The following is a 19229-nucleotide window of genomic DNA, read 5'->3' as shown; positions in this document are numbered from 1 at the left end:
CCCTCCCCCTGGGGTCTATCTTCCCGTCGCTTTGGATTCACTTCTCCGCCGGTCCTACCTTTCAGAAAGTGGTTGTTTTTCTGTTTCCAGAATTGCTGTTCTTCTTCTCTTCGATCTGCCGATGGATTTTCAGGTGTTTGCAATCTTTAGATAAGCTATCTAGCTGATCTCCTGCTAGCTGAAGTAGTCTCAGCCTGCTACTTCTCAGCCATCTTGACTCCTCCTCCTACATATAACTTTTGACACCCCCAAAACTTAGCTGTTAATAGCTTACTGTTGACTAATAGCCTTAAGAATAACATGAATGGTTGATTAACATATTTTGTATGTTACCTGTGTTATATTTTATATTCTTACAATAAAGTAAAGTAGAAAAAAGAAAATGTTGCTAAGATACTGCACTATGTTTACCAAAAAAATATGCAATTAATTAATAAGTGGAGGTGTGCAATTTAAGTCCGTACTAGTCCAGGGTCAACTGTACCTATTCTTACTTCTATTTGTATTTTTAAATGACATCTTAAAATACCTTAATATTAGTTCATCCTGAGGCTGTGGCATTATTTGTTGCTGCCACTGGGAGTGGTTTATTGTTTTCAGTGTTTAAAATAATGCAATAGATCACTCACACATTGCTGGTGGGATGCCAAATGGGACAGGCACTCTGGAAAACATTTTGGCAGCTTCTTAATAAACTAACTATGCAACTACCCAGAAATTGAATACTTGGGTATTCCTCCCAGAGAAATAAAAATGTACGTTTACAAAAAAAACTATACACAAATGTTCTTGGCAACTTAATTTTTAAAAGACCCAAACTCAGACAACCTAGATACATTTCAATGGGTACATGGCTGGACAAATCATGGTACACCAATTCCAGGGGCTGCTACTCAGGAATACAAAGGAATGAACTACTGAGACATGCAACTTGGATGAATCCCCAGGGAATTATGCTGAGTGGAAAAAGCCAATCTCAAAGATTTCGTACATTATGATTCCATTTATGTAACATTCTTGAAATGGCAATATTATATAAATGGAGAACATATGTGTGATTGCCAGAGGTCAAGAAGGAGGTGGGGGAAAGTAGGAGGGACATGATATGGCCATAAAAGGGCAACTTGGAGATCCTTGTGCTGATGGCATGGAGTTAATGTCTTAATTAAAAAAAAAATAATCAAGTGTCTTGACTGTATCAATGTTAATATCCTGGTTGTGATATTGTATTATAGTTTTATAAAATGTAAACACCGGGGAAACTGGATAACTGGTACACAGGATCTCTCTTTATTATTTTATACAACTGCATGTGAATGTACAATCTTCTGAAAATTAGAAGTTCAAATTGAAAACATCAATGCAATGAGAATTTCTATGCATGTGAGTCTCTGTTTCCTTAGGCTGTTCCTGAAAGTGAAATTTCTCCTACAAATTGTACTGACACTTTTAAGACTTTTGAGGCACATAGTCAAATTGCTTTTCAGGAAGATTTGTAAAGTTTGTATGAACCTATATCCTCAGATAATGTAGGCTGTAGCAATGGTTTTTCTATAAAAATAGCCAACATTATTGAAATCTTGTCATTTGTGAGGCCCTGTTTTAAGCACCTTGTCTTCATTTGAACCCCTACAGAAGGCTCATAAGATAGGCCTGTTGTTGCCTTCACTTACGGATGAGGACACTGAAACTCGGAGAAGTTGGGGAACCTGTGTCAGGTTTCTGCTGGAAAGTGGCATGTGATATGATCGTACTTGGTTCATTTAATGCTGAACGCAGTGTGTTAACCACTGTTCTGTCTTCTGCCCTTATTTATTAGACTACCTGTTAGTCATTAGGCATGCAATCTAGGCATTAAAAGAGTATTGGACAGAAATAGGAAAAATAATTTCTGTCTGAATAGTGCCAGCACTTTAGGGGATATCGGATATGGATGGCACTTATAGAATCAGCCTTCACCAAAGCCAGGATTTTCCCTTGTTCTCAGGCTCTTTACAATTCTACAGAGCGAAATGGTGGACTTTATAAATATACCCCCTGCAAGAAATTTCCAGCTTGCTCTTAAAGCATAGAAGTAGGGATGGTTGTCTGTTACTGATGCCTTTCGATTAAAGACTTAGTTTTAGTTTTTTGATCATTGTGTCCATGACACATGTAGTTTTGTTCTCAATTCATTTATAGACCAAGTGGAATGTAAAGATAGGGAAGGGTACATTATACACTGTGCTATGTGTACTTCATTTATGTGAGGTCGCTCATCATTGCTCTCATAAATGTGCCAGAGCTTTCATCCTTCAGTTGTTCTAAGTAGGGAGTTAATCATCTTTATTAAGTGTTTCCCAGAGAGTGTTGTTTTAACAAAGCTGCTTTCTTGTTGTATGATTTTCAGATTTCATTTTATGTGCTGGGTTGAGTTCTCCAGAAAAATGACATTTTCATGGCAGTCCTTTGTTTATGTGGGATTATGTTTCACCTAAAATCACTTAATTTGATCTATTGTGTAATTTATTAAAGTATAGCTGATAACATTTAAATTAGAGGTCGATAGTTTTCTAGTACAGCAAAAGTCAGAAACCAATTTTTTTTTTTTTGCTAGTCTTTTAGGAAGAGGAGATTTATATAATTTTGTACTCCAAATCATTGCTTTTAATTATTTTTAAATATATGATAATCCAGGTCAGTTCATAAAAATTGGGCTAAAAATTCTGAATTATTGTTTTAATTGTGCCTATATAGGTTTTGATTAAAGTGAATTGGTTTTTGCTTAGCATGGGAGTCACTCATTTCTTCATTTTTTAAAATTCATTTTATTATATCTCTGCACATTATTTCACATTTCTCTAAATATTCTTAAGTATTGTCAGTAAGGCCTAGGCTTTCTAATGCCTCTATATGTGAAAATCCTCTTTTTGCCTTGCTTCCTTTTTATTGCTCTTTTGTGGAATTCTTTTCCCTTTTGGGAGAAGATGACTCTAAGTGATAAAGATAAGTCATGGATGATTTATGAAATATAATAATAATATGTTTCATATTTTCTTAAATTCTATTTCTGCCTTTTTTTTTTTTTTTTTTTGGATTACCACCATGTATGGAGCATACATCTTCATTGAGCTGTCCAGAAAGACACCTAAGACTTTTTACAGGCCTGGAAGCTCTCCATGTCTTCCTCAGAGCCAGTGTTAAGAGGGATTATAAATTGCCAAGAAAGCAAAAATAAAAATTCAGCTGTAATGAACATCTTATGACAGAGGTGATTGAGTTCTTGGAAGTGAAAAGTAATTGGATCTAATTGTGAAGTCCAATTGTTTATAGTAGGAACATGTGTAGAATTTATGAATTTGGCTGGTCTACTCCACTCTGAATATAAGTAGTGTTAACCCCAAGTTACCGCTTAAATAAAGTATATTACTTTAAGTCATGCTCCTTACTGCTGGATCATGCTGGGCAAACCAGACGACAGTAATACTCTCCTGGTGATGTTTCAGGAGCTTCCACTAAAAGGGGTTTTGGAATAAGAGTGCCCCATGGTGGCTCTCAGCATTTTTTTTTTTTTTATGACTTCATGCCATTTGCACGTGTAAGGTGCACCTCTCGGTAGTTGTTCTCATTTCACTCCAGTGATTCTCAACAATGTTAGGGGCAAAGGAGGTTTAGGGGTAGGGCACATGAGGAACATTTGCAAAATGCTGGGGTACATGCTTTAAAATTGCCCATCAGGAGATTATGTTCCACCAGTGCCCCCAGTACCACCTTCCCTGCTCCTGTTGGAAACAACATAGCAAGGAATATAAAGAAACAGTACATTAAACTCTATCCCAATAAAATGCAAATTACCAAAGTGTACTCTTTTCCTGGGCAATTATGAATTATCAACGTTGGTTCTAATAGAAAAAAAATTATTTAAACAAATATCAATAAAAGACTTTAATGTCAGAGATGTATATCCAAAAAAAGGCTTTAGAACCATGGAATTCTGTGGGTAAGTTATTTTGAACTTTCAAGGAACAAATAATTCCAATGATATAAATAAGCTATTCTTGTCTAACCATGTATTATTCCAATATTTTTAAAACAAAATACATATGCATGTTATTATTTATTTTAGAAAAAGCATCAGAAACAAAGACCTCAGAATATTAAAGACATTTATCTGGTTGGTGAGATTTGAGGTTTTATATTATTCTTCATGTTTTATTTCCAAATTTTCTATATTGAGCATGGGATTTTTAATAATTTTATCTTTATAATTTCATAATTCAAAAGAAATGTGTCATCTTTTCTTGCAGAAAGAAAGTAGATATGAGTACAGTGAGTGACAGGTCTTTTGAACATGGTGTGCAAAGTCTATGACAACTGTTCACCTTGTATTGAAGAGGTCTCTTTACAGAGTCGACATCATTGTTAATGGGACTCAAACAAATCTCCTAAGCCCGAGGCCCTCTGCCTTGACTTTACTTTAAAGTTATGTGGGAGACTTTAAAAATTATCTCCCAGGCAGGGAACAGCCACGTGACTTTAATGTGTAGCAGGGTCAAACCATTGTCAGAGGCTCACAGTGTATGTAGTAGAGAGTTCTGACATTTTGGCTCATTTCAGCAGCCAAGGAAGTAGAAGCCAATGGTCTCTCTGACAGGGTAAACTGAGGCAAATGCAAGCCCATCCCCACCTCCATCTGGGTTTTGGCCCTTTGGGTGTAGGGGAGAACCTGCACGTCACCTCTGTGTTTGCCTGGTATCCAGTTTGAGTATCTGTCCTTCACTGAGATGCAATTTGGAATAATAGCTCTCTAGTGAAAATTACTCAGTATGAGACTATTGTTTACATGAACTCTTCAGTTCAACCCTTCTTAGGGAATGAGAGGTTCAGTTTGGTTCTTAGTGATGTACAATTCTAAGAATTTCCATTACACCTGGCCTGGATGTCAATTCTATTTCTTATCACTCAATAAAACAATTTATTAGGAAAAATAAGGTTTAGAAGTGCCAGACTACATGCAATACAGCCCTTGCAAATCATAAATGTCCTAAATCTTGTTGGATAGCAGGAGAGGTAACTAAGATATGCCGTTCCTTATGGCTGCTGGCTGGGAGCTGGATGCTGAGATCTGCACTGGACTGGGGAATGAGATCGTGCTGATTGTTGGAAGCCAAGTGTGAAGGGTCTGGACAAAGGTTGTTGGCTCCAGCCTGAAGCCTGGTTATAGGCTTTGGGTTTGTAAGCTCTAGATCTACTTGGTTGTTATCACAAATAGGGAGCCCATTTTCTTGGCAGTAGCCAAGAATGAGGAGCCAGGTGGGCTTAAGGAATGTGACATGAAACACTATTATGCAGTACTTGGTTTTTCCATTGAACTTTTCAAGTTAGGAGCAGTCAGGATAAATGGTCAGGGAAGGAATGGAGAGGAGGAACTTTTCTGACTTTCCCAAACATCTCCTAAATTCTGTTATGTCCCTGTCCCATTTTAGGTAATTTATCTTGAAAATCTGCAGCCCTCTGGAGCAGTAGGATAATCATTACTGTACCTAGCTGCAGGAACACTGAAAGCTTTCATAAAACCCAATCTCTCTTCCTTCTTGCCCTCATCACCCAGTGAACCACAGAGATTTTGGAGATACAAGTATTTTCCATCAAGCTTATGAATAACACCCCTTGGCAGAAGACCCTGAACAAAGAACGAGACTGCAATGTTTTGTAGTGACTTTACATACGATGTGCCTTAATTGCTGGCAAGCCTGTCAAAAGCTTATTCCCACATGTGTCAACACTTTCTTAATACACTGTAATTCATCATGTTAGCATGGCAAAAACAAGGTATTCTACGTCCTTACACTCATCCTTCCCCAAGTGCTGGTCTTGAACTGTATATTCCACGGCAGTGTCTTTGTCTGGTGAACAAAGAACAGACGATAGCATTGAAACATTAAGATCCCTGGAGTCCATCAAAGTCATACATCACTGAGCACTTGAGCCTGTGTTCCACAGCACTCTACATCCAAGAAGCACTGCTTTATCGTCAAAAGGATGTTCACTTAATAACGGCAGTAAATCCTGAAAGGCAGTCTAATTTTAGACAGAAAAGTTGGCTAAGAGGGAATCCTATCATTTATCCCTTTTGACAACTTTATTCATTGAGTTCATTTTCGTGCTAGTTGTGTGATTAAGATAGGGATTTGTTTCTTTTTATTAAAAAAAGGAGAATGTCTTTTGAGTTGAGGGAAGGAGAGCAAGAAGAGAAAAAAGAAGTCTGCGTAATAAACACTGTGCTTCAAACTGGAAATAGAGTGATTTGAAATGCTGTGTTATGCTTTCTGGATCATCTCTTAACCCTTTGGCTCTCCTGAGTGAATTTAAAAATGGGCTCTCAGCCTGATTTTAGATGGTTTGCAGGGAGAAGTGGAGAGTCTGAGTCCTGTCTCAGAGGAAAGCTGGCATTGGCTTCCAGAGCAACTTTGTTTTTTCATTGTCATTCAGATTGCTTAGTTCACTTTTGCATTTCATTTTTTTAGCCAAGGAGAGAGAAGATAAATATATTTACCCAAAGTTTCAAATTGTGTGCGATATGCTTCATATGATCTCTTAGGTAATGTAAGCATTTCTGAGAGTTCAGAAAAAAAGGACTGAGAATCTGGGTATGGGAAGCAGAAACTTGCTTTTTGGTAATGCTGAAATTTTAAGAAAAGTTCTCTCTGTGTCCATGTTACCATCTCTTAAACCTATTCTTTGATGGCTATTCCTCATCCTCAACTGTTCAAATACATGAGTAGGGTTACTGGTATTTTGGTCAACAATGGAGAGACCATCTGTTTTGCATCAATCTGTTATATTACCTTAAAATGTGTTTTTCAATAATTGTAACAAATTACACATAGTAGAGATATTTTAACAGTGCTTAAATTTTAATATTTGTTAAATATTGGGTGTGTGTTTTATTGGGCATAGGAATGCTGTGGCTCAAACATTATAAATAATAACCACCTCCCTCCCCTCATCATAGCAGCAGCTTATCTCTTTATGCACATAATCATGATGGAATTGTGATGAAGTTAAGGCATAAAAAGAAGCATACATTTTTCTGTCTTTTAGAGACTTGTAATCCAGATGTGTGGTACACGTGTGGATAAGTGCCAGTAGGAGGGATACTGTTAATAAATGGTTTCGATGGAATAGATGTGGGGTGGTAAGTTTTGGCTCTAAGGAGGAATTGCCACTGGAGTTAGGCCTGGCCTGATAAGAAAGCTTATTAGAGCAGAAGAGAGCAAATTCCAGGAAGGGAGAAAAAGAACACACAATAACTTTTCTGAGGACACAATACTGACATCTCTACAGGAAGCTTTCTAACATTTTAGTGAAAGGTAGTATGTTTAAATGTACATTGAATGACTTGATAGGATGATAAAGCTGAATATATAGCTTTTCCTCTCCCCACATGCTTCTTCTCTTGTATTCTTTGTGTATTCAGGGACCCAACATCCCATCTGTCATCCAGGTTCTAAATCTCAAAGGAATCTCTGTTCCTTCCCTTTCACTCTTGGCCACATCTGAATGCATACAAAAATCTGGGTGATTTTCCCTATCTCTGCAAGCCTTCCCTTCTCTCATTGCTGCCTCTCCCTGGTCTCAGGCTAACAATAGTGTCTCCACTGGGCTCTTAGCCTCCCATCCCTCTGAGGAATTTATTTTACGCTTAGCTTTTAAGTTAGGTTTTTTTGAAGCTCAGCTCTTACACCCTTCTGCTCAGAAACCTTCAGTAGTTTTTACTGCCTATAGGAGATGTTCCAAGTTACCTATTTTTGTATGCAAGAACCTCTCCTTTTGGCTCTGCAGAACTTTTTATACTCTATAATTTAGCTAGGAAGAACTCAAACCCATGCTTTCCTCTTCTTGATTGTTCTTTCTGCTTTGAACTCAATGCCTATGGTCAGTACTTAGAACATGATTTGTTGAATCAGGATATTTGAGTTTTGAACATGAAATATAATATATTGGGGGCTTTTATGAATTGGTTAAAGTACTATTAATAGGATTTAGGGATTAGGTATTCATAGAAGTCTTACTATCTATATGTAAGCCACCATTTAAAGTATTTCTTTCATTTTCATTAACTCAGTGATCCTATTGATTGCTGGTAGAAATTAGAAATTCTTTGAATCTCTTCCTTCCCAATAAGATCAGATTCTGATAACTAAAAATCCAGATATAAAATTATAGCCTCAGAGAAAGAGGAAGAAGATCAATGCACTAGAGTAACATTATGTTACTATGTTATATTGCACTAATAAGGTAGATGTCTGTATTCCATGATATAATAGAAGAGCAGCTCATTTTTTGTTACATAAAATCCAGTGCAGTTCAGGCAATCCTCCTGAGCATTTCTTCTCTGAGTTCCCTTCATTTTATGATGCCACCATCTCAACACGTGGTTGCATATGCACAATGACCCTTAGTTTTACACATTGTTTCCTCTCACACCCAATTGATTATAACTAGTTACATAGACCTGCCTAACTGTAGGCACCTGGGAAGTGTAGAGGAGCATATGGAACATTTGGTGAGTACTACCCTCTCTGTCACAGTAAGTAGTTAGTGAGAAGTATGCTGGTGGAGCCCCAAGTATTAACAGAAGATAGTGGTCTACCGATTACCAGCTGTGTGCCTTTTGGCTAGTTATTTAACCTTCTATGCCTCACTTTCATATATATATATAACATGCATATGATAATAATAATATAATAATAATAATATTGCCTATCTCATAGGGTTGAAGTGTTTATAATTCCTGTAAATCAGTTTGAAGAATGCCTGGAACATTTTAAGTTTGAGTTGATGCTAGATATTATTATTATTAATATGGAAAACTTGGCTTAAGAGACAGAGAGAACCATGGTTTGGAATAAAGGCTTAGAAATAGTCTTAATGGGAAACATAAAATTACCTTTAAGACTTGACAGATTTGGGGGAAATAATCACAGTGGCCAAGTGGCCTATCAAATTTTCTTGAGGATTTGGGATAAAGAAGGAGTATGGTTGGTTTGTTATTATTATCCTTTAAGGAAGACTTTCTGAAAGTGAGGCTCAGAAGACCAGATTTTACAACTATGGCATGTATAAAGAGGATCCAGTTGACAAGACCAGCCTTTTAATCATTACACGGTAGAATGAACTGAAGGATGATTTTTCTACTCCCTGCAACAGAAGATGGTAGAGGCATTCATTTACAAGGAAAAATTTTACGTGTGGCATCCAGATGAGCCAAACAGACAATGGAGTCTGTTGATGCAGCCCAAAGGCGTGGTTGGTTACAGCATGGTCTCTGGAGCTGGGTGGCAGAGCTCCAAGTCCTGGATCTGCTTTTTACTAATCGTGCAGCCTTAATCCTCCTGTGTCTCAACTTCACGACTTATAAAATGTGAATCATAATTGTACCCAGCCACCCAAGACAGTTGTTGTGAGGATTAAAGGCATTCATATATTTAACGTACTTTGAAAATGTTAACTCCGTAGTAATTGTTCATTAATGATTAGCTGCTGTTACTATCTAGCTGAGAACAAGGAAGAAATATAAATCCTAGTAAAGGTGTCAGGAGAGTAGGGCAAAGAGTCATGATGAGAAATGAAGAAAACAGTCAACAGCCCTCAGCAAATACAGACAATAAGGAATATTAAATTGTAAAGGAGTCCCCGAGGACAAGGTAGAATCTCGAGTTGGAGTCATGCAAACTCAGGCAACATATGGGGGGAGTAAGCCACAGGAAGTGTTATTATGTGTGTAAGTTTATGGACAAGATGACCCAATAAGGTATTTTTCACCAAGACTTTCTCTGATGACTCAGCAAAAAAGCTGGAGAGACTGAGAGATTGTTCTTTTCAGGGAAGGAACGTTGCTGAACATTTATGCCAGGGAAATTTGTGCTGGTTTAGTCAGAAATGTGGTTCACGGCTTAGTGTTGACGTGCATCATCACTTACAAAGGTAGGGGCTTTTACATTTCCAAAGTTAGGTGCAGAATGGAGTCAACCACCTGGCTAATTTGGGCCAAAATGCCATAGCAAAATGAGGGGAAGGAAGCTTTTTAATTTAAATTATCTGGAAAATTACTTTAATTCCCACCATCATTTTGCATGTTACAAACCTTCCTGACTTTTAGATATTTTGGAAAACAAGTTGTGGATTGAGAATTTTCTGACTTGCCTTAATAAAGAATGTTTGCTGTAGTTTGGTATTTCTGGACGCCACTTTTAATGCGTCAAGCCAAGCATAAATGCCAGGTCCGTGTTCAGGTAAGTGGTCTCTACTTTCAATTTTATTTTTCCTTAGTCAGGAGGAAGAAACTTAGGTTCATTGGTAGAAGCCATGAAGGGGAAGTTTAGCAGTCCCCACAAAGTCACAACAGTATATGGGGGCTGGGGCATAGTATGTCTTAAAAAAAAAAAAAAAAACATTTTCAGTATTATATTATTTATATTTGAAATTAAACAGAAACTTCCAGTTTCCTAATATGAGCCATTTAAAGATTATCAACATTTTGGCTGATATAGAGAAGATGGAATGATTCTTCGTGCTTTTTGGGAAGGGATGTCATAATATGTTAAAGGGAGGCATGTGTATATATGTGTACATGGATGTATAATCATACATATATCCACTCATCTTTAATGAACCAGGTTCAGGACCTCAACACAAGGATGACCAAACTTTGACGGGGACAATCTAAGTTTACACACATACAAGGAAAAGAAAAATGGTGCGGTAAAAAAGTTCCAGGATGAGAGAATTCAAGAGCTGATTTCCTGTTGAGCTGGGGTTCCAATTCCGAAAACTTGAACAAGTCACTTAATCTCTTCAAGCCTGTCTCCTTATCTGTAAAATATCTCCTTATCTGTAAAATAATAGTAACATCTTTTTATGATCTGTAAAGTTGAATATACATATAATAAATGACAAAATATTTTTTAAATTGTGAAGAGCTGCTCAATGGAGATGTTATTATTATAATACTTCACTGCCATACCTGAACTTACCTTGAAGTAGGCAATAAAGATCCACTTATTGTCAATACATATGTATATATACGTATGTTGCCAAATATACCATAGTTTTTCTATTTTTAGCTAAAATAGTCAATCATTTTAAAAAAATGTTCTTTCTATCCTTAAGTTAGAGCAAAGGACAAGAAGTGCTTTAAATAGGTGAAGGAAAGCACAATAACTATCTTTTTAATCCTAATTTTATCCAGTCACCATGCCTGATTATGAATGGTTGATGTATGAATATATTTTTGAGACCATAAAGAATTATTTTAACTTAAGCCTCTTCTCGAGGGCAATGAGAATATTTAAGTTCAGGTCTAAAATAATCATTTCTCTGAAAATAATCATTTCTCTGAAAATAACATTCTTCTGCTTATTCAGACTTTATCCTCTTGCTTTTGGTGTCTTTTTGGCATGTAATAGACAGCAGCAAACTCCAAACCTTCAGGATCTTGTCTCCTCCCTTGGGAATTCATGATTGGACTCTTGACCTTTGATCTCCTCCATACTGCTCTCATGGAGAGCCCTCATGTGACAGTCCTGGAGCAAAAAGGGAGAGATATTTATAGAACATCAAGTTATTGTACCAACTTGTGTCTCTATGGTTAAATACTGGGTTTCTGCCTCTAAATTAGTAGTTTAGTATGTTTTCTTAAGTGCTGGAAATTTATGGAATTATCATAGTTGAGTTCTTGTTCCTAAAACAAAAACAGAAGAAAATACCACTTGCTGATTTCTTTCTATTTTTGTCTTTGGATGGCTTATATTTCTTTGCAGTAAACAAGCAAGAGTGTTATAGAATTGTTTTCCTCAGAATCTGATTGCTTTTGGGGGAATACTCCACATATATCTTTTAGTAATGATGCTGTTCTCACACCCAGGAAATCAATAATAGACAAAAAGTGTTTACATTATGTTAAACTATTAGCCATTTCTTTGACTTTTTAATATTTTGTCTGACAATCAAGGTGATTGGTGAAGTATTAAATCTATATGTCACTGATAATTACCTAGAAGACTTAGAACATATTTCAGATCATTTAAAACTAGGAAGAACATCTGGGGAGGTGATGGGATTCCTAAAGCTAATTCACAGTATCATAAAAGCTCAAATTAAAAGACATTTTGACTCTATGGAGAAGAATTCCAAATAACTCATGTAGATATTACCTCCATCTCAAGAAGGGAGAACATAGCTCTCACTCCTTAGGCATGATCTGCACAGTGACTTCCTTCTGAAGTTACAGAATGGACTATGAACTTTAGTTATTAGTAATATATCAGTAATGTATCAATAACTGATTACTAATAATGTATCAAAGTTGGTTCATTAATTGTAACAAATGTATTATACTAATGTAAGATGTTAATAATATGGAGATATTGGATGTGGGGTATATAGGAATTCTCTATACTATGTTTCAGTTATTCTGTAAACCTAACATTACTCTAAAGAAGTCTTTTTTTTAAAAAGTGAATTTGACAATTCTCTGATATCCTTCTAGTAGTCAAAACTTTGTCAAGATTGTCTTCTTGAATTCCTTGAATGACAGCAACTCACCAGTTCCGAAAGTAGTACTTTGATTAATTTATAACACCTGGTATTTTTGTCTTATTTGTTTATTTGTTTTTTGGTAGGTGGTAATAGCTACCAAAGAAATTTGAGGTGGCCAGGATTAGCTACTGACCCACAAACTTCCTACATGGCTATAATATAAGAATAAAAATAAGTCTCATAAGAGATTCTTCCTGCAGACACTGATTGCACTTTCATTAACAAGCAAGCAGGCACAAAAGAGTTCTTATAACCTGTTCTATAAGTTTGATGAAGTCTAAGCTCTTCTCTTGGCACTCTGACCCCATCTTGTATGAAAGATTTACTCTAGGGGATGCCTGGGTGGCTCAGTGGGTTAAAGCCTCTGCCTTGGGCTCAGGTGGTGATCCTGGGATTGAGCCCCCATCGGGCTCTCTGCTCAGCAGGGAGCCTGCTTCCCTTCCTCTCTCTCTGCCTGCCTCTCTGCCTACATGTGATCTCTCTCTGTCAAATAAATAAATAAAATCTTAAAAAAAAAAAAAAAAGAAAAGAAAAGAAAGAAAGATTTACTCTAAGCAGGCATAATATTCCAGGGTCAGAATTTTGTGCCCTCTAGTAGGTAACATGAAATCAGAACTCCTCTTAAACCAATGACTAGAACTAGGCATTTTTTCTATCATCCAGGTTGCAGGATTTGTTCGATTTTCAAACTCCATTCATGCAAATGTCTTTGAACTGCTGTGGTCAGTTTACATATCTTGGTATTTCTAATGTCACCAATGAAAGCCTGTTTGTAATATTCATTATGCTCAATAGTCAGTCATCAGTTTAACCAATAGAACCCATTTTTGACATTATGGATGCTAATTAGCAAAGTAGCTTGTTCACTGAGATGCTGGTAACTGAAGGACTTAGAATAGATACCCTGGAGTATGATCTTTTCTGATGTAATGTAGGTGACTACCATGAACTCTGCATTCTGGATATCATAGTAGCAACCATCTTTAGAATTAAAGCTTTAGCTGGCTGAACATTATATTACATTGATTATATGAAAAGTTTGAAGTAAACTGCAGACATCAGTAGAAGGACATTCCATTTTTTTTTTTTTAAACAACATAACCAAAAGTCTTCTTCTGTTTTCCTTCTATCCATTCTTTTCTTTGGGGCAAAAATAATTATGCTTAAGTGTACACCTGACATGAATATCATGCTTGAGTATGGTATCTTTGAGAGTGGACTCCAGGTTTTGATAATTCTTGGGACAGTATGGTGAGAAGGAAAAGAATGGGAGAATAGGTAAACACAGTGACAGAGAAGTACTTTGGATTCACTGTCAGAGAACTACAATGAACTAGTGAAATCTTCTTTTCCCTTAATTTGGTTTCCTAAATTTTTATTTTGATCAATAATAGAATTGGTTTTGAATACAATATTTTAAAATATTACACAAAAGTAATATTCTATGTAATATTCTATGTAACACACAGTTCACTACCTTTTCCAGCACTATAGTAGAAGGCCAAGTGGGGAAGAGCTGGGACATGTGTTCTTGATAAAAAAATACAAATAATAATTATAATAATAGTAACTAACATTTATATATTATCTACCATGTTCCAGGGATAACTTCTGTTAACTGTTCTAAATACATTATATATCTTAACCATTTAATCCTAAAACAAATCTAAGCCATATATCTAAAGGAAACTATTACCAATGACTGAATAGACTATCTCACATTGTATACTAGGAAAAGTTGCTGTTCTATGACAAAAAAGCTAGAGTGTCAGTTATAGAAAATCAAAAGCAATTATAAAGAATGACCAAATAGAAAAATAAAGAATTTAATACCATTAGCATTCATTGAGCCCCCACAGAATGTATGTCTGTGCACCTAGACTACTCAAAAATGTCTAGAAAAATTTAACTTACAGTCCTTTCATTGCATGTTTTATTTAAAATTTTATTATCTTCTAAGCTTTTATTATTCCTTAGCTGTCTCATAGATACAGAGATGAGATATAACCTGTATAGAAGAAAGTGACTTTATTTTCAAGATCTGTTATGTATGAAATTAGGGAAATAAGAATTCTGGGGAGATGGCAGGAGGTGGCAATATAATTTATGACTATCCCTGAATTCTCCAGTAAGCACAGGCAAAGTAGCAAAATCAAGACTGCAAAGATGAAACCTACAACAAAGAAAATAAAACCAGTGTCCTAATACATGTGCATATAGGGACAAAACCCTGACAGCAAAATGTCAGATGTTATCACCAAAATTGTGCAAGAAGCAGAGGGAAGACATTGAGACTCATTTTGGACCTGGGTACTGGAGAACCTCCATATCACCATTGCTATTCACAGGGGCTCAACTGATTCTCAGAGGTGGTGTTGGAGGACTCAGTTCTTGGTGGGTGCAATGAGGCCATGGTAAGATCAGATGATGCTCTAACTCTCTGGCTCTGTGAACTCTTGAAACTAACTAAGTGAAGCTCACTTTCAGAACAGAGCCCTGTATTGAGATTCTGGAAGTGGTACTCAAATTGAATAAGATGGAGACCATAGGGGCATGGAAATAGAAGGTCCCACCAAAAGTGAGGTGGAGGAGCAGAAGAGGCAAATCTCATAAGCCATAATTTGGGATCATTCATGGGGAAGGGGGTAAAGAAGAAAAGAGGTTGTGCTAGAATGTAAATTTGAGCTCCCATTACTGCTATGAAAGTATAAAGCACACTCATTTCACTTTAGCATGAGGAACAGAAAAAGATTACAGTCACATCCTGTATAAAGTTATTATAAGAAAAAAAAAAAGAAATGAAGTAGAGTAATATATCTAAAGACAATGAAGTCATTCCACTAAGATTGACCTACAAGACTGATAAAAACTGAACCTAATATTTCAAAATGAACCAAAAGAAATGGAGAAGTCACTAATAGATATGACAGAACAACAAATTTGAATTAGAAAAACTCAGAGATGAGGTGATTGAAAAAAATAAGATTTGGAAATATTGATGACATAACTTAAGAAGAATTGGTAATAAAATAAAAAAATCGAGCTCAGCAATGAAATCTAAACTAAAAGGAACAAATAAACATCTTAAGAAATATAGATGACATTATAAAAACAAATGGATTAAAAGGACTGAAGAGAGGGTGACCCCTATAAAAGCAGACAGAGGAAATCCAACACATATATAATAGGGGTACCCAGAGAAAGAACCGGGGCAATGGAATAGAACAAGGACTCCAAAGTATGATTCAAGAAAAAATTTCCTGACTTAAAAATACTTATTAAAAGGTAATACTGCAAACCTGGGAAAATGAACTCAAATATATATTTCACTAAAACTAGGGACTTAAAAAAAAAGAGAGAGACAATCCTTTGGCCATCTAAGCAAAAACTTTATTGTAACACATTTAAGAGAGTTAGTAATTGAAATATGAACAAAAGATATTATAACTTGTCAAACTGGCCTTTAATAATAAAGGTCATAGATAGACTGTTATAACTATGGAAAAAACTCTTAGAATTTGTATTTTTGAGACTTTATGAAGGGTGCACTAAAAGACAAGCTTCAGGCAACTAAAATGACTGGAGAGGAAGAGTTGAGAGCATTTAATATAAATAAGTATCTGGTGAATTAAGATTACATAATATTTGTAGTGGAGACATTTTATAATACATAATGACTATATAGTCTGACAATGTAGATAAGTATAATTATAAAGAATTTGGGAGATAACCAGAAAACTATTGATATAAATAAAATAAATTTGCTTAATGAACTTACAGGTTAAATTGGGAAGAAAAGGAAATTTTTTTCAACTTATATGCTCAAGAAATAGAATGGGAGAAGTATTTACTAGCTAATTTCAATCATGTGTAGAATAAGGAACCAATAGACAAAAACAAAAAGAAAGGTGATGGAAAACTAAGGATTACTTTAGTAATCCTTAGTTTTCCATCACCTTTCTTTAAAGTAATCATTAGAACAAAAATATAAAGTGTCTGAAATACTGAAAGATACATAAAAAAAGGTAGGATCAACAAGAACACAGATTGAAAGACTGAATATATAGCACATACACACACACCACACACACCAATAAAAATTAAGGTCAAATACATTGAATACATCAGTAAATATAAATGGGATTAACTCACTTTTTAAAATAAATAAAAACTGAGGTTGTCTAACAGCAAAATTTAATACTGTAAGTTGTATACAGGCAATATACCTAAAGAAAAAAAAAGTCAGAAGGTGAACAAAGATATAAAAAGTAGGGCTTGGGCGCCTGGGTGGCTCAGTGGGTTAAGCTGCTGCCTTCAGCTCAGGTCATGATCTCGGGGTCCTGGGATCAAGTCCCGCATCAGGCTCTCTGCTCAGCAGGGAGCCTGTTTCCCCCTCTCTTTCTCTCTCTCTGCCTGCCTCTCCATCTACTTGTGATTTCTCTCTGTCAAAATAAATACATAAAATCTTAAAAAAAAAAAGGAATCCCTTTAAAAAAACTAAAAATTAAAAAAAAATAAAAAGTAGGGCTTGCTATCTTGGTGTTTGACAAGGCAGTGTTCAGACATTGAAGCATTGAAAGACAAAGAATATTTTATGATACTTAAGGCTATAATCCACAATGAAAATATAGCAGTCATTAATGTTTATATTTGCAATAACATAGCAATGAAATTTATAAAAACAAAACAAGTAGAAAACATAGACAAAAATATATCAGTAATAAGTGGTTTTAACACATTTCTCTGAAAGATAGATCAAGTGGATAAAAATAGTATATAGAAAATTTAAATGACCTAATCATCAAGTTACAGTTTACAGATAAATGTTCAATTCTGAATCCAGTTAACAGAGAATGCCCTTTGCTTATAAATGCATGTGAAATATTTACAAAAATTTTCTATGTCTAAACAACAAAGAAAACCTCATTCAATTAGAAAGAATAGAAAAATTACAAATGAAATTCTCTGATCATAGTGCAATAAAATAGAAATCAGCATAGCAACCATAAAAATGCTATTAATTAACTTTCAGGTCAAAAGAGGAATAAAAAACTAAATTGGAGAAATCTTTGAAATAAGAATAATGAAAATATGACTTAAAATCTATGGCATACAGTCAAAGCAGTTATCAAAGGAAATTTTGTGACTTAAAAAACCTACAATGATTAAAAATTGAAAAGAGAAAATAAATGGAAAATTCAACTTAAAACATCAATAACAAAAAGCAGGAGATAATAGATGAAGGCAGAAATTAATTAGATAGAAGCAAAACAAAACAAAAAAGTGGAACAGCTCTGTAGGTTAAAAACAAAGACAAAAACAAAACACAAACAAGCTTTGTTTAAAAATCAACAAAAGAGACAAACCACTGGCTAATGGAATCAAGAAATAAATGAAGTAATATTGTGGTGGGCATTAAGGCAGTCACTGGATGTGATGAGCACTGGGTGTTATACTCAACTGATAAATTATTGAATACTAGATCTGAAACTAATGATATACTTACTATATGTTGGGTAATTAAATTTAAATAAAAAAAGAAAAAATTAGAAATGACAAGGTAAAAGAAATTATTCAATAGAGAATATTAATCATAGATTATTTTGCATATACATATAAATTTGAAAATTTAGATGAAAAAGTAGAGTTTTCAAGAAAATATGACATAGCAGAATTGATCTTAATAGAGATAAAATAAGCTGATTATTATAGAAGAAGTAGAAAAGTAGATAAAGAGCTCTCCTACAAAAAAGCATCAGACTCTTAAATGTTCATGGGGGAATTCTACAAAAACTTTCAAATATAAAATAATCCAGATTCAAATGAAACTAAACCAAGATATGCGTAAAGAAAAAGATTTTAAAATTTGTTTTATAAAATGAGATAATATTGACTCCTAAATTTGGCCAAGGGCTGCACCAAAAAGAGAAAATTTCAGAATAATATCACATATAGATGGTGATAAAAAATTCTTAAAATATTAGCAAACAGAATTTAACAGCACATTAAAAAATAATGCATCATTACCATGTAGGCTTTAGTCCAAGAACAAAAAGCTTATTTAATACTGGGGAATACAGAGAAGTCATGAAAATATAATTATCTCTGTACCTGCACAAAGGACGAGTGGCAAAATTCAATGTTCTTTCATGTTACAAAACATTCAACAAAATAGAAATCTTCGATATTTTAAAAACATGGTAATTAACCTCAGTGTTAAAACCTCTTACTTGATGGAGAAAGATAGGGTGTTTTCCTTCTAAAAATCAGAGTTGGGAACAAGACAATGATGTTCACTACCTTCACCACCATTTTACATTGTGTTGTGGGTGTCTGCTAAAGGAATTAGACAGAAGAAGGCAATTAGCAGTAAATTGAAAAGGCAAGATTATCTTTACAGGTTATATTGGACTGAATAGTTCAAAGGTATCAATGGAAAAACTACTATAAATAATAAAATAATTTCATAGAATGATAGATTATAAAATCAGCATACAAAAATAGTTTTTATACATAAAAATTATATATATATATAGTTGGAAAGGAATTGGACATATATATATTAGATTCCTTTCCAACAATATATAAATATTGGAAAAGAAGACTCCACTTATAATAGTCAATAAAGTAAAATAATAAGATAAAGT

General features: G+C 34.9%; 1 long non-coding RNA gene across 1 annotated transcript in view; it reads right to left on the bottom strand.

Annotated features, from left to right (window-relative positions):
* Positions 1-6875: 6875 nt before the first annotated feature.
* The window catches only part of LOC101675901, a 60590-nt gene continuing 48236 nt past the window's right edge, over positions 6876-19229 (bottom strand). The window contains exons 5-6 of the long non-coding RNA XR_006606943.1: positions 11470-11567; positions 6876-10876 (exon numbers count right to left, since the gene is read on the bottom strand). This is a non-coding gene — a long non-coding RNA (uncharacterized LOC101675901). The remainder of the gene's footprint in view (positions 10877-11469; positions 11568-19229) is intronic.

This window comes from Mustela putorius, unplaced genomic scaffold (genome assembly GCF_011764305.1).
Source record: "Mustela putorius furo isolate JIRA1106 unplaced genomic scaffold, ASM1176430v1.1 tig00000461_pilon_pilon_pilon, whole genome shotgun sequence".
Taxonomy (NCBI): Eukaryota; Metazoa; Chordata; class Mammalia; order Carnivora; family Mustelidae; genus Mustela; species Mustela putorius.
This window is presented reverse-complemented; position numbering and strand designations above follow the sequence as displayed.